Source organism: Protopterus annectens, chromosome 12.part0 (assembly GCF_019279795.1).
Source record: "Protopterus annectens isolate FY-2018-M chromosome 12.part0, PAN1.0, whole genome shotgun sequence".
NCBI lineage: Eukaryota > Metazoa > Chordata > Ceratodontiformes > Protopteridae > Protopterus > Protopterus annectens.
The window spans coordinates 627,108,251-627,123,212 of record NC_056746.1 but is presented as its reverse complement, the minus strand read 5'-3'; the positions used below and the strand labels follow the sequence as shown (position 1 = coordinate 627,123,212).

The window sequence follows — 14,962 nt, the reverse complement described above, 5'->3', positions numbered from 1 at the left end:
TCGAGCAGAGCCACAGAAGTGATCCCCGGGGTGAATTTCCTATTTCCCATCCAATCATCAAGATTTTTCCTTGAAGAGTGCCAATAAGGAGCTTTGTTTGATATAGATAGGTAGTTTGTTCAGAGTGTGGGAAGTCTCTGGGACAGGAATCTTTCCCTCCAGCATGTTCTGTTTATTGTGGTGACAAGGTTTAGGTCCCTAGAGCATGTAGCTCGGAGGAATTGGGATTTAAGTGGAGCATGTCCAGCAGCTCTGGGTTTGACATAACTTTGTATGTTAGGCAGAGATCACCTCTGAGTGGGCAATATGCAACGGAGTAAAGCTGGAGTTTTTTAAGACTGTCTGCATAGGGCATCTGTTTGAGGTCGGTAATCCTCTTTGTGAGGTATTTCTGCAACCTTTCCAGTTATTGTAGATGTCTTGTGAGGTGCATACTAAAAGGGGCGTTGTACTCTATAATGGGTCTAATGAATGATGAGTAGAGGGGAACAATGACCTCTTTTTTTCTGGATGAGAAACCTTTTGTGATGAGTCTGGCATGTAGAAGGATTTCCTGACTATTGTGGTGATGTGATTGTCAAAGGAGAGACTACTGTCTACCTGTGTCCCAAGGTCTCTTATCACACTTTCGGTGTTAAGTAGACCACCGCCTATATGGTAGTTCATGGGTACAGAGTTTTTACCAAAAGGGATGACAATGCACTTTTTGGCATTGAGCTTGAGGCCATGGCTTTGACACCAGGCATCTGTCTCAGTGAGGCCTTTTTGTAAGATGTCCACATTGTTAGGAGTTTTGATTATGACTCCTAGTTTGCAGTCATCTACGAACTTCGTTAGCCAAAGACCTTCTGTGTTAGCCTGTACTTCAGAGAAGTAGATACCAAACAGGAGAGGACCCAGGACTGAACCCTGTGGTACTGCACTTGTTACTGGTCTGAAGTCGGATTTGGAGTCTTCTACTTTCACAGTGTGGGCTCTGTCAGTATGCCAGTTGGCAACCCATCGTGTGACATAAGGATTTATGCCTAGTGTTGTGAGTTTATCTATAATTCCAGAGTGGGGGATGGTGTCGAAAGCCTTGGCGAGATCTAGATAGGCTGTGTGAGCCACCTCACACTCATCTATGGCTTTGGTAACTGCTTCAAAGAAGTCTATCAAGTTTAGGAGACATGATCTGCCTTTTACAAACCACCAGAACTGTGTGGAGTCTGGAGTTTGGAGATTACCAATGTCTTTGTTTATAGGTTGCATGATGATGTGTTCCATGGCCTTGCAGATCAGGCTTGTCAGGCTAATGGGGCAGTAGTTCCTGGGGTCTGTGGTTGATCCTCCTTTGTGGAATGGAGTAAGCGTCGCTGTGCACCATTTAGTGGGCACAAAGTCTGAGGTGAGGCTATGATTGAACATGGTACTTAGGTGGGGTGCCAGTTCGTTCTGTAGTTCATGTAGAACGCACCCTGGGATGTTGTCAGGTCCCATGGATGCTGTGTTCTTGGCTGTGGAGAGTGTGGTTTTTACCTGTGCAGCCATGATTACAGGAACTTTGCATTCTTCCAGTATAGAGATGGGCCCTTTGGGTGGTGAGAGGGGGGAAGAGTTACCACTGAGCCTATCTGCCAGGATGTTGGCAATATCAGTTGGTTCTGTATATTTTTTGCCATTGTGCTGTAACTCAGAGCAGATCTGAGTGTTGCCACTGAGATTCTTGACATAGCTATAGAATGCTTTGTGGCTGTCTTTAGAAACGGTGGCGATTTTGTTTTCGTAACTAACTTTGGAGGATTTTATGAGTGATCTCGGTTTCTTACTCAGGCTGACCAGGGAGTTCGTCCAATCATGGGATTTTAATCTTTTTTGCAGCAGTTTCTTTCTTCTGTTGTAGAGTTTGTTTATGGCAGGGGACCACCAGATTGGCTTCCTTTTTTTTTTGGAGGGTAGCATCTTGGTTCTGTTAGGGATTGCACAATCCATGCACTCGTGTGCCTATAAAGTGCATTTGTATAGGATTCGGCAGTCGTACCTCTGTTGTCCGTCTACATGTGTGTCATGACATTTGCCACTTCTGTCTTAAGAAGCCTGAAGTTGGCTTTGGAGAAATTTTTTACGGTGGTTTCCCTAATGGCGGGTGGGGGTGGTATGTTGATGTCTAGGGTGAATAGCTTGTGGTCGGATCTGACCAATGAGAAATTGACCTCTGGTGTGGAACACTGGTCGCCCATGTTGGTAATGACAAGGTCTAGGATTTTGCTGCCCCTGGTGGGGGTGTGGGTAAATTGATCCAAGGCGTGGAATTTATGAATTCCAGAAAACGTTGAGCAAAAGAGTTGGTACATGAGTAGCTTTCTCAGTTAATGGTGGGGTAGTTGAAATCGCCTGTTATTAGGGTGTTAGGTCGTACCCTAATTTTTTTCCAGTGTATCAAGAAATGGAATGCCAAATGTGCAACACATGAAAAAAATGTGAATTTTTGAAAAGCCAGAACAACTTGTGCCTCATTCTCTCCCCTGCTAGTTGTGGCAGTTTGTACCATAAGTCAGCTTTTCCTGATGGGGGTCCTTGCTTTCCAAAAAGAGTTTTGCCTATTTGATGCTGTAGTCTTGAAGTAACCTGTAATGGGGATAAGTATTGTCAGTTTAAACGCTAGGAGACTAGACTAGACTTTCTGTATATTCTTTATCCTGAATTGTAGACTTTATGGAAAGCCAACATGCTGATAAGACTAGGACTGACGACTGTAGCCCTGTCATTTTAAGGGAGATTGCTAGAGTGGTGGTGTTTGTCTTACTTCCCCCCAGTAATCCTGTGGCATCCAAACAACTAAGATTTGTGTAGCCAGTGATATAGATGGTCTTCATGTCCCAGTAGGTTGGCCTGATGGTCTTAATTTCTTTTCATTATTTTCTTTCAGAAAGTCACATTTTTTTCATGTGTTGCACATTTGGCATTCCAGTTTTATTTTATTAGGATGAGGGAGGGTGCAGGTCTTAGCGAGACTTGATATAAGAAGCAAAATTTTGTCTTTGAAATTTATACACAATTTATGCTTAATCATGTGTTTGTCAGGATAAAACAGATACTGTTCTTGTTAACTTTCACTTTGGCAGTGGACTATAAAACAGGTTCTTTTTTGTTTGCTTTTGTTCTGTTCCCAGACAAGTAGTACTTGTTTAAGTTTTCTAGTAGCATCAAGGATCACAATATTGTAATGGTGTAATGTTTACTACACTTGGATAAATTTACTTTTTCATGACACTGACACATCAGAGTGTCATCTGAAAGATCTTAATTCTGATGTAACTGGCATAGCTTTCTATAACCCTTCCTTGTGTTTAATATAAATAACTCCAAGGTGGTAGCAGTCAAGACTATACTAGTAAGATAACTTTTGTCCGGAGTGGAAGTTGGTTTAACATCATGGTTATTAATACATAATATTGTTTGAGGTCAAATTTGATGGCTTATTTTCATCATGGTGTCAGTTATGTGTATCCGTATCATCCATATCAATTTGATTAGTCAATGACTGCTGTTTCTTCCCTTATAGTTCTGTACATGTATTCAAAAGGATTACTTCACCAGTGTCAATTGTGAAGAGTGAGAGGGAGTCCTGCTGTCCCTTGACTAAATGGGAAGTGTTGAGTTTATTCCCCATTTTTGTTGATCCCTGTATTTCATTGAAAATGGTCTTTAGAGAAGAGAAAGGGAGATCAGGCAACCATGAGGTTAAGGACATTCCCCCAGTGCTTTGTGAACTTAGCGTCAGTGTATTTTCAAATTGGGTAGTGGGTGCAGAGAGGCTTTACAACCTCCTTGTAGAAGCACTGTTGTATTTTTTTTTTTTTTACTGCAATCAGCGATGTGTGCTGTTCAGTCTCATTAATGACAGAATTAAGCCTCATCTATGGCAGATGCAACCAGGGTTCGTTTTGAGGATTTGGCAGTAACATTGAGGATGTTTTTGGTGGCAAAGAAAGAAAATGTTCGGAGACCAATTCTGGACCTTTCTTTCCAAAACCAATGTGTGATAGCACTCAAGTTCAAAATGTTATCATTTCACAGTCTGTTACCCCTTCTTCTTCACTTGAGTTCTTTTGGTAACATTAGTTTTAAAAGATGCTTATGACATTTCTATTCATCCAGACTTCAGGCATTTCTTAAGGTTTTGTGTGTAATCCCATTATCTGTTTTCTGATGTACCCTTTTGGCTACCAAATGCTCCAACAGAGTTCACAAACTGCCTAGCTCCTGTCATAGCTTATTTCAGGCTACAGTGTATCCACATCTTTCCATATTTAAACAACTTGCTTATTTTTACAGAGTACTTTCCAAAGTGTCAGGAGTTTCTCTGTCTTGGGTGGGAGTCCAAGAGAACATTCAGAAGTCTTTTCTGACTTCATCACACAGGATTGTATTCCTGGAGTGTCTGTTAGACACTTCAGTTCAAAAGAGCATTTCTTCCACATAAGTAAATCTATATTTATTCCAGAGGTTTTCCACTCTATCTTTGGTCACTGCCAGGGAATACTTAAGGATTCTGGGACTCATGACATCTCTAATTCTCATGGTACCTTTTGCAAGGCTCTATATGAGAAGCATGTAATGGTATTTGAAGTCTCTTTGGTCCAAACATCTACACCCATTATCTTTTCGTATCCCCAGCCTGGGATTTATGAAAAGAGAAATCACTTGGTGGAGACATCAAATATCCCTCAGACCATCTCACCTTCTCTTCTGTTCCAAAGAAATCAGTCACTGCAGAATCCTTGGACTTTGCTTGGGGAACAGTATAAAAGGCGATAAAAGTATAAGGTATCTGGGACAACAAAGACAGATACAAGCACATGAACATAAAGATAAAAGAAGTGCTTGCCCCTTATCAAGGCAGTCAACTCTTTGAATAACGTCTGGTTCCCAGGACCTCTTCAGGTGGTTACAGATAATACTACATTGATGTTTTACATAAACTTGCATGGGTGATCCAAATCTTACCCCTGAACAGACTAGTGGGTTAACATGGGATATAGATTTACAGAGCAATTTCAGTTTTTTGCATTCTTTTAGAGCAAAATTGTGTGGCAGACCAGCTGAACAGAACAAGACAGACCCTAATGAATGGAATCTATATCCGGGGTCTTCTAATATTTGATCCATCAGTGGGGGAGTTCCTCAAGTTGACCTTTTTGCCTCTTCTGCCATTAATAAACTGTCAAAATTCTGCTCCAAGACTGCATGTAAGAAATATTGAAAGGGTTAGCAAGTTGAAATGCCCCATTGCTTTTAGTAAAAGCATTGGTGAGGTAAAGTTAATTTATATCTAATTTTACTGTCAAGAAATGTCCAATAAGAATGGTGATTTAAAAATATGCATGGTCTTTTTCTTATGTACATTAAGGGGGGAGGGGGGGGTGATTTTTGCAGCTAATGTTCATTGACTGTCGGAAGAGTAATAGGGTATTTTTCAATTTTTGGTGGGCCTCTTTGACATCTGTTTCTGTTAAATGTAACAAATGTTGTTTTTAATTTTTTGTGACTTTTGAATCTAAACCTTTGTCTAGATATGATGTTTTGCATGTAAGTTTTTAGGAATAGTTATTTTATGAATGAAACAAATACAAAATAATATTGTTTGTTTACTGCATAAATGGGTCTGTTGTCTTACCCTTTATTAGTTGTGTGTTGAGAATTGGTTCTTGGGGGCTTGGTAGGTATTCCCCCCTTTTTAAAAAATAATAAAATGTAATTTATAAATCTTTATAATGCGATTATCGAATTTAAGATATTGCTTACACCTGATGTTCTAAATGTTCATTCAGTGAACGTAACAGATACCATATAATACCATATCTGAAGTAGTTTACTTCATTTGGTCTTCAACCTGTGGGATATCGGATATGAGCCAGCAACCTTACTAGCATCTGCTCCGAGCTCCTCCCCTTACCCATAATACACCTCCACTACCTTCCAACCCTCAGATCTCATTTGCCGCGGCTAGCTGAAGCATCGTGATCTCCAGAGCTCCGGGTAGTAAGTGGGTTTAAAGTCTTTTTCTCCTTTACTATAGTTAGGTTAGTGATAGTGTGGGTTCCCCTTCTCCTCCCCTCGCTTGGTGCATCAAGTTATCTATCTTTAGAGTTGTTTAGCTTAGTTTTAGTAGTTTGTCAGTGTGTTGCTTTCCCTCCCCCCCCCTCTCAGTGTGTTCTGTGTGTGAGTGTGGTGAGTGGTGTGTTCAATGAGAAAAAAATACTACTACTTTTCTTGTTGTTTTTTCCGCTGTTGTGATGGCTGATAAGCCCATATTTAAAAGATGCACTGAGTGCGGCCATAAGTTGTCCCCTGCAGATGGCCACACTCTTTGTGTAATGTGCTCGGGTGTGGACCACCTTAGTACAGACTGCACTATATGCTCGGGTTTTAACCCACCCGCCGTTAAGGACAGGAAGGCGAAGTTGGCCCTGAAAGGCCTTCTTTCCTCTTCTGAGGCAGTTGCCTCGTCTTCGGTCACAGTGGCTGCTGTGGCCACCTCTCCTTCTTCTCTTGCCTTGCTTCTCCTCCCTCCCAGGCTGGGACTCAACCTCCTACATCAAAGCCTGTGGAAGCGGAGCGGAAAAAGGGCAGGGTGATGGAGAGACAGGCAAGACCAAGAACTGAGAAACACAAGAGGTCTCTGGACCTCCCTTCACCGGTTAAGGCTCCTAGGATCCATGACTCCCCTCAGCTGTGATCACCAAGATTTTCCCCATAGCCGGAGGAGACACCCTCTACTTCTAGGGACTCTGTGCCCCGACTCGCAAAGTTGGAGTCCGTGGCCTCACCGAGGGCCACCTGGTCCATATCTGAAGTCGACATGGATAAAATGATGAGGAGGTTCATTCGTACTCAGATCCAGATGGGAGTCTTGCCAGCCCCCTCTCCCTCAGGAGGGGGGAGCTCGCTTCTTTTTTTCCAACTGATTTCTCCTTCTCTGATCCATCCACCGGGTTCAGAGTACTTGGATCCGAGGATGGCTTTAGTCAGGGGGTCGGTGCCGACAGTACCTGCTTCCTCGATGCCAACAGCTGCCTGGAGCGTGTCAGGTCTGACCAGCTCGGATCCGAGCTGCTCTAGGAGCCAGAGGTGGGTGTTGGATCTGAGGGAGTGGAACTTTTTTCATCTGCTCCCTCTTTTTTGGGCCAAGTTCCTTCCCTTGGAGCCCCATCCACTTCAAGCCAGGCTCCAATTCTCTTGTTGGACCCAGGGAGACCGACCTCCTTATTGGTTCCACTGGAGGTTTGTTCTTCCTCGGCATTTGACGTAGTAGAAAGGGTTCTGTCTTCTGAATCCAAGGCCCCTGTGTGTCCCCTCGGATCCGAGCTGCTCTAGGAGCCAGAGGTGGGTGTCGGATCTGAGGGAGTGGAACTTTTTTCATCTGCTCCCTCTTTTTCGGGCCAAGTTCCTTCCCTTGGAGCCCCATCCACTTCAAGCCAGGCTCCAATTCTCTTGTTGGACCCAGGGAGACCGACCTCCTTATTAGTTCCACTGGAGGTTTGTTCTTCCTCGGCATTTGACGTAGTAGAAAGGGTTCTGTCTTCTGAATCTGAGACCCCTGTGTGTCCCCTCGGACTCCACCCAGACCCCCTTGGCTCTCTCTACAATTCCCATTGTTTTACCAGAGGGACAGCCCAATGTGAAAGAGCCCCAGACATTTCCCCTTGAGGAACAAGTGGCTTGCGAGTTCCCCCAGAGAGCCTCACCAGAGAGGTGTCTCTCAAGCATACGTGCAAGAGGAGGCACTTGGACTCCCCTGAGTCCCTCACCGAGGATATGGACTTGGATGATGGGGAAGATTCCCCCAGGTCACATCCCAAAGATGTCTCCTATGGAGACATCATGGAAGTCCTTCGCCAACGAGGAGATTGGTCTGCCCCCAAACCTTCTTCTGACAAGTCCGTGTTCCTGAAGGCTTTTGGTATGGGCCCATCTACTTCCTGGGTGTCCCCTCTTGCAGATCCCTTGGTGGACCTGCTCACCTCGCAGGCATGGAAGAAGCCGGACACCGTGGTACCAATTCCCGAAAGGCCTGACAAGATTTTGAGTCGACCTTCGGATAGGCCAGCATGGAACAAAGACTCCCCTGTAGACGCTATGGTGGTAGCAGCAGCCACAAAGAAGGAACTAGCCCAGGAGAGTTCCTCGGTTCATCCTCCTGACTGAGAGTCACGGATAATGGACCACCTAGGGAAGCGGGTTTATGCTTGAGCTACCTTCTCTCTTAGGGAGCTGAACTACCTGGTCCATGTCACGAGACTCCAACGCAACCTGGTAAAGGAGCTGGTGGAGTCTCCTCCAAGTCCATGTTGCAGGAGGACAGGGACTCATTCTCCACGAGGATGGCCACTTTGAAAGCAGTCTCCAACACGTCCATGTGACTCCTTTCACATGCTATGGAAGGAGCAGCTAGGGCAGCTGGGTCCGGAGTGTCCATGAGGCACAATGCCTGGCTCAGATTGTCAATTTTCGGAACCTTTCAAGGCGTCCTTTGCCAGTGCTCCTTATGATGGCTCTACTCTTTTGGTAAGACCTTCAGAGGGATGTTAGTCCAGAGTGAGAAGGACGGGAAGACACTGTCTGCCGTCGGGGTCCACTTCTTGAACCCTCAAAGGTCTTTCCCAGAACCAGAGAGGGCAAAAGAAGATGTGGTTCCGGAAGTCACAATATTCCCGGGACACTCAGGGCTCTTCTTCCCCCAGAGGCAGAGGGGGACAGAATGGACACCGGTCCAGAGGCAGAGGGGGTCCGAGGAATTTTGGGTCTAGGGAACCTTTCTCGGACAGACCCAGACCGCAACCCTGAGGGGTGGCCCGACTGCTCTACTCTGGAGGCAGTCGGGGGACGCTTGTCCTTGCATCTGGTGGCATGGGAGTCCATAACATCAGACTGCTGGGTGCTTCACATCATATCCAGAGGATACTCTGTCCCATTTGTGGGTCCACCCAAATCTCCCAAACACCTCCCGGATGTACCACACATGCAAAGTGAGGCAGCAGCACAGGAAATTTCCAAGCTGCTAGAAAAATGAGCCATCAAAACCGTTCCCCCAGATCAGTCCGGATAGGGCTTCTACTCCAGGTTCTTTTTAGTGCCAAAGAAAACAGGGGACTCTAGGCCCATTCTGGGCTTATCTACCCTGAACCTGTCAGTTGTCAAAAAGAAGTTCCAGATGGTCACACTACAGTACATCGTGCCGTACCTGCAAGAGAGCGACTGGATGTGCTCGCTTGACCTCCAGGATGCTTACTATCACATAAAAATTCACAGAAACTCCAGGAGGTTCCTTCGCATCAGGCTAGGAGTCAATCATTACCAATTTTGAGCCCTACCCTTTGGTCTCATCACAGCCCCAAGGGTGTTCACCAAAGTGATAGCGGTAGTAGTGGCTCACCTGAGGCTTCAGGGCATTCAGGTCTATCCGTACCTGAACGATTGGCTCCTCACAGTTCCCACCAGGTGTCTACTCTCCCAAACCAGGGATTATTTCTTGATCCTTGCCCTGCATTTTGGGGAGCACAATCAACTCATCCAAATCACTCCTAGATCCTGTACAGGTGATAGACTACATTGGTGCAAGGATAGATACTTTACAATGCAAAATTTTCCTGACCTCGGAGAGAGTACAAAATCTAAGGATACATGTGTCTCTAATCTACCATTCTCATCCTTCAATGGCGGAATCAGTGTTGATGGCCTTAGGTTCAATGGCGGCGACCATAACGCTTCTCCCATGTGCCCGGTTACATATGAGAATTTACAGTGGACTCCAGCTGTACAATGGGCCCTGTTGGAACTTCCATTGTCGTATCCAGTACAACTCAGTCGAGTCTGTCGGTAGTCCCTCATATGGTGGATGTGTTCTCCAGACATTTTGGAGGGACGACCCTTTGTTCCATCCCCGGCCCAAGCCACAGTGACCAGGGACACCTCCCAACTCAGGTGGGGTGGCATTGTTCGGGCAGGATAGTCCAAGGCCTGTGGTCCCCTGTAGAGACCAGCTTGCACATAAATGTTCTAGAGATGAGGGCGGTCCTTTTAACGTTGCAGGCCCTTCATGCCTTTCTTCCTCTGAGAACTATTGCAATTCAGTCAGACAACATGTCAGTGGTCTGGTATATCAACAAACAGGAAGGGACCAGGTCTTAACCCCTTTGTTGCGAGACCATGAATGTGTGGAAATGGGTGCTCTCCACTGGTCATTTTTTCATCGCAATGCACATTCCGGGATGGTCCAACATCGTAGCTTGCAGGTTAAGTCGGACTATTCTGATGCCTTACGAGTGGTCTCTGAATCTTTCAGTAGTGGAGCAGATTTTCCTCGAGCGGGGTCAGCTTTGCTGCAATCTCTTCGCATCTCCTTCCAATGCGAAGTGCAGTGAGTTTTTCGCTCTGAACCCCCTGCCAGGGGAGTGCGTCAGAGATGCTCTAGTCCATGCTTGGCCTGACAGTCTTCTGTATGCTTACCCTCCAGTACCTCTTATTCTGAGCTTTCTACAGAAAGCTTATTGACTGTGGAGCAAAGTGATCCTCATTGCCCCGTTTTGGCCTCATCAGGTATGGTTTACCTTCCATTGGTCTTGCCTTCTAGCTCCGCCTTGGATCTTGGATCCCATTCAGGATCTGATTTCACACCCTTTAGGGGGTTCCTCATCCGAATCTGGACAGTGTGAAGCTCACAGCTTGGCTGCTCTAGTTCCCGTGATTACTAGGACTCCTGGATTATCCTCCTTAGTTAGGTCTATTTTGTTGGCTGCTCATAAGTCTCCTACTAGGAAGATTTATCGCAGCAAATGGAAACATTTTTCCTTTTGGGCCTCTCAAAGGAGTTTAGACCCCTTCACGGCTCCTATTTCTGCCATTCTTGAATTTCTAGCTGATATTTTTCAACATAGAGCTAGTTGTGCTACTGTCAAGGTTCAGTTGGCTGCCATTTCTAATTTTCATGTGGGTGAGAATTCTGCCTCTATAGCCTCCTCCAGGCTGTGTAAAGCCTTTATTAAAGGCACTTTTCTGTTACTCCCCCAGGTCAAGGATCCTGTTCCCCCATGAGACCGTACTATGGTTCTTCAAGCTCTGGTCACTCCACCTTTTGAACCTGCTGCAACCACAGATCTAAAATATTTTTCTTGGAAAACAGCATTTCTGGTGGTTATTCCCTCTGCCAAAAGGGTTTCAGGCCTTGTCCGTCAAAGTTCCTTATATGATTTTTCACAAAGATAGGGTTTCCCTTCTGACCAATCCATCCTTTCTTCCTAAGGTGGCATCACCAGTTAATATCAATCAAACCATCAGTTTACCTGTTTTTTTTCCTAATTTTGCTAGCAAGGTGGAATACAAACTCCACCTCCTGGATGTTCATAGACAGTTACGATTCTATTTACACAGGACAAAAAATTTCCATAAATCTGATCAATTGTATCCTTCTATAAAGACTTTTTTGGAGAAACCTGTCTCCAACGTTACTATTGCTAGATGGATTTCTTCATGCATCCTTCAGGTTTATAAGGACAGAGGCATGTCTCCTCTGGGTCAGGTGAGAGCTCATTCCACTAGATCCATGGCAACATCTGCGGCCTTTTGGTCTAGAGTCTCTTTGGATGGTATTTGTTCTTCACCTACTTGGTCTTCATCTCATACATTTATTTCGCATTACAAATTGGATTTGACTTCCAGAAGGAGAGCATCCTTTGGCTCTGTGGTGCTCCGGAATATCCTTTCATGAGGGCCACCCAGGAGTTAAGTAGCAGGGGACTCTGTCCCACAGGTGGAAGACCAAATGAAGTAAACTACTTCAGATAAAGAAGTTATGTACTCACCATAACATTCCATTTGAGTAGTTCTACATCATTTATCTTCAACCATCCCTCCCTCCTTCCCACGGACATTGGCATATGAACAGTCTACGGGCTGCAGTGATAGGTCACAAGTATTTTTTCAGGTCGGGTTATCAGTATAAGATTCAGCAAACTCGATCTGGGGGTTGGAAGGTAGTGGAGGTGTATTATGGGTAAGGGGAGGAGCTTGTAGCTCGGAGCACATGCTAGTAAGGTTGCCAGTTTAGATCAAATACTGATCCGGTATCTGACAGGTTGAAGACAAATGAAGTAGAACTACTCAGATGGAACATTATGGTGAGTACATAACTTCTTTTTTTAGTACATAAAGGGGTTTGATGTTTTTACCAATTAATGGTATTATTTAGTGAGGATTGGTTGTTCAAAACAATGGGGTATTTTGATACGCAAATCCTCTAGGCCTCGGCAGTCACATGATTTCCTTATTGGATGAAAATTGTTATTTAAACTTTCTGAACTTGTATGTTTTTTATCTGAAGAAATTTTTATTATTAAAAACGTAAGCACTTATCCTAAGAGAGATTTGTGGTCTTGTTTAATATAACACGGTTGGAATCTCTGCCCAAAGCATTGCAAGTTAGATTGTTTCTCCAGGTCTGGGTTAGACTTTGCTAGGACCATTCTCCATAGGCTCCTGGACTCCTTCTCCTTCCACCTCCCAGATGTTCTTATCTGTGGTAGTTTACCCATATAGCTTAGGGTACTGCAGCAGTGATCAATATGATGAGCTTTGTACAGTTGTGTAACTAAACTTACTGTAACAGTAGACATTCAAATGATCACTGCAGTAGTGATCATTCAAATGATCACTGCTGCAGTAGCTGCTCCCTCCCTCCATCTTCTCATCTTTTTTTTTCAAACACCTTTATTGAAGTATCACTTGTGACATAGGCAAATTTACATTCATATAAAAGTAATCAGACTATATTAACATAAACATTATACTTCACATATATTGCTATATATCATATAACCTGAGCAATAATACATACATTATTAAATTTCTGATGTTTCTTAAATAAGAAACATCTTCATTAAATCATCACTTTGATGCCAGAATGTGGACCTTTAGTTTTTGTTGTTCCTAGCTATGTCCTCTTAGGGTTCAGCCTCCCTCTCCCAGTTGGCATGAAAGCTCTGAACGACTTGGCGCTCAAACCCATCGCTTATTTATTTATTTATTGTCATTTGTTAACCGGGTTAGTCCAGCTGAGCTAGGGGACCATTTTCAGTGGAGACCCGAGGAGAATAGCTCCAGAATACAAGCAACAGTGTAACAAAATTATCCCCAAATAGTTATGTTAACAATGATATAATTTTAATTGATTACATTGAAGAATAGGAGTGATTTTTTATACAGTTCTTATTCAAGATGCAAAAAGCAGGAACATAGCATGAACTAAACTCAGTATGACAAATATATATATATATATATATATATATATATATATATAGGTAACAGAAACACCATGTGCATGAGTATGTACAAGAAAACAGGGTGTAGGTAAGAAATAAAGGAAGTAATAAGGGAGACAAGTAGATAAAAAATGATACATGTTTTGAGTAAGGTAGAAGAAATTAGGAAGAGAGCAGTATAATATCAGGTAGGAGTTTGACATGGACAGGACCAGGTGTTTTCTTAAGCTCATCTTTAAATTGGGCCTTATGAGGGATACTTCTTGTATTAAGGAGAAGGGCATTCCAGGAATGAGCGATAGAGAACTTATAGAAGGACTTGTATTTTTAGCAGGTTTGTATATGTCTAGAAGATGTTTGTCAGATGTGCAAAGCTGATGTGTGGGGTTATAGAGTGATACAATGTTAGAGATGGTGGGACAGGAAGTGGGGTTACAGTGTGTAATGTGTAGTTGTAGAAGAAGTTGTTTTTGAAATTCAAGCCATGACAAAGACTTGAGAGTGAGACAGTGGCGGGGTTTCTATGGTAGATTGGAAGTGAATCTAGTTATTTTGTGGTAAGTTTGTTCTAATTTAGAGAGGTGAGATGACTAAAGGTTTGTAAGGACTGGGGCTGCATACGGAAGACAGGATAAGAGAAGAGACATAGCAAGGGAGGGTATGATGGAGGGAGAGAGTAGTTTGATTGTGGTGCAGAAGTTAGAGTTTTTGATTTGTTTTCTTTTTATGCACTGGTTGATGTGCATGTCAAAATTTAGTTTGCCATCAATAGTTACACCTAGTAATTTAGTATACAGTTCTGGTGTGATGATAGTATTGTTAAGTGAGGTAATAGAAAAGGCAGGTTTAAGATGTGCCATTGTTTTAGGCAGGAAAAGTAAAAGCTTAGTTTTTTTTTTTTGATTTAATATTAGTTGGTTTTCGGTGAGCCAGGTTTCGGCAGAGGTGAAGGTGTCTTGGGTACGGGCATGGAGTTCTGGAATGTTTAGGGCAGTGGTGGTAAGGGTAGAATCATTGGCGTATTGTAAAAGTGTAGAGAGCTTGGTAGCGGAGTGTAGTCTGTTTGTAAAGATGTTGAATAAGAGGGAGGACCAAGATGAGCCTTGGGGATTGCCTGTGTTGACAGGTAGAAATGGGGAGGTGATAGATTGCCAGCATATGGATTGTTGTCTTTCAGATAAATAACTAGAGAACCAATTTATAGTGGGGGTAGAGAGACTGAGATCAGAGAGTTTAGATGTCATTTTGGGGTGAGAGACTGTATCGCAGTCCTTGGAAAGATCAGGGAATAGTCAGGAAACTAGGTGGTTATTATCATGGGCTTCTGCTACAGTTTAGGTGAATGAGAGTAGTGCAGTAGATGCAGTATGGTGGCGTCAAATCCACAGTGGGTGGGAGTTGGAAGATTTATTATCCAGCAAGTGTTTAAGTAGTTGGGTGTGGGTGCATTTTTCAAGAATTGTAGAAAATGGGGAGAGTATTGCAATGGGGGGATGGTAGTTTGATGGGTCGGTGGAGTTACCACCTTTGTGGAGAGGGATTGTGAAGAAGGCTTTCCAAATGTTTGGGCAAGGGATTATGTAATAGAGTGATTTATAAGGATAGAGACTGGGTAAGCAATGCTTTTGCCAGCGATTTTGAGGAAGTGGGGGGTAATTTATCGA

The 14,962-nt window shown here is 43.8% G+C and overlaps 1 protein-coding gene across 1 annotated transcript in view; it reads left to right on the top strand.

Moving 5' to 3' along the window:
• Positions 1–14,962, top strand: part of VPS35L (VPS35 endosomal protein sorting factor like) — a gene marked incomplete in the record, with an annotated part of 3,288,436 nt that overhangs the window by 591,276 nt on the left and 2,682,198 nt on the right.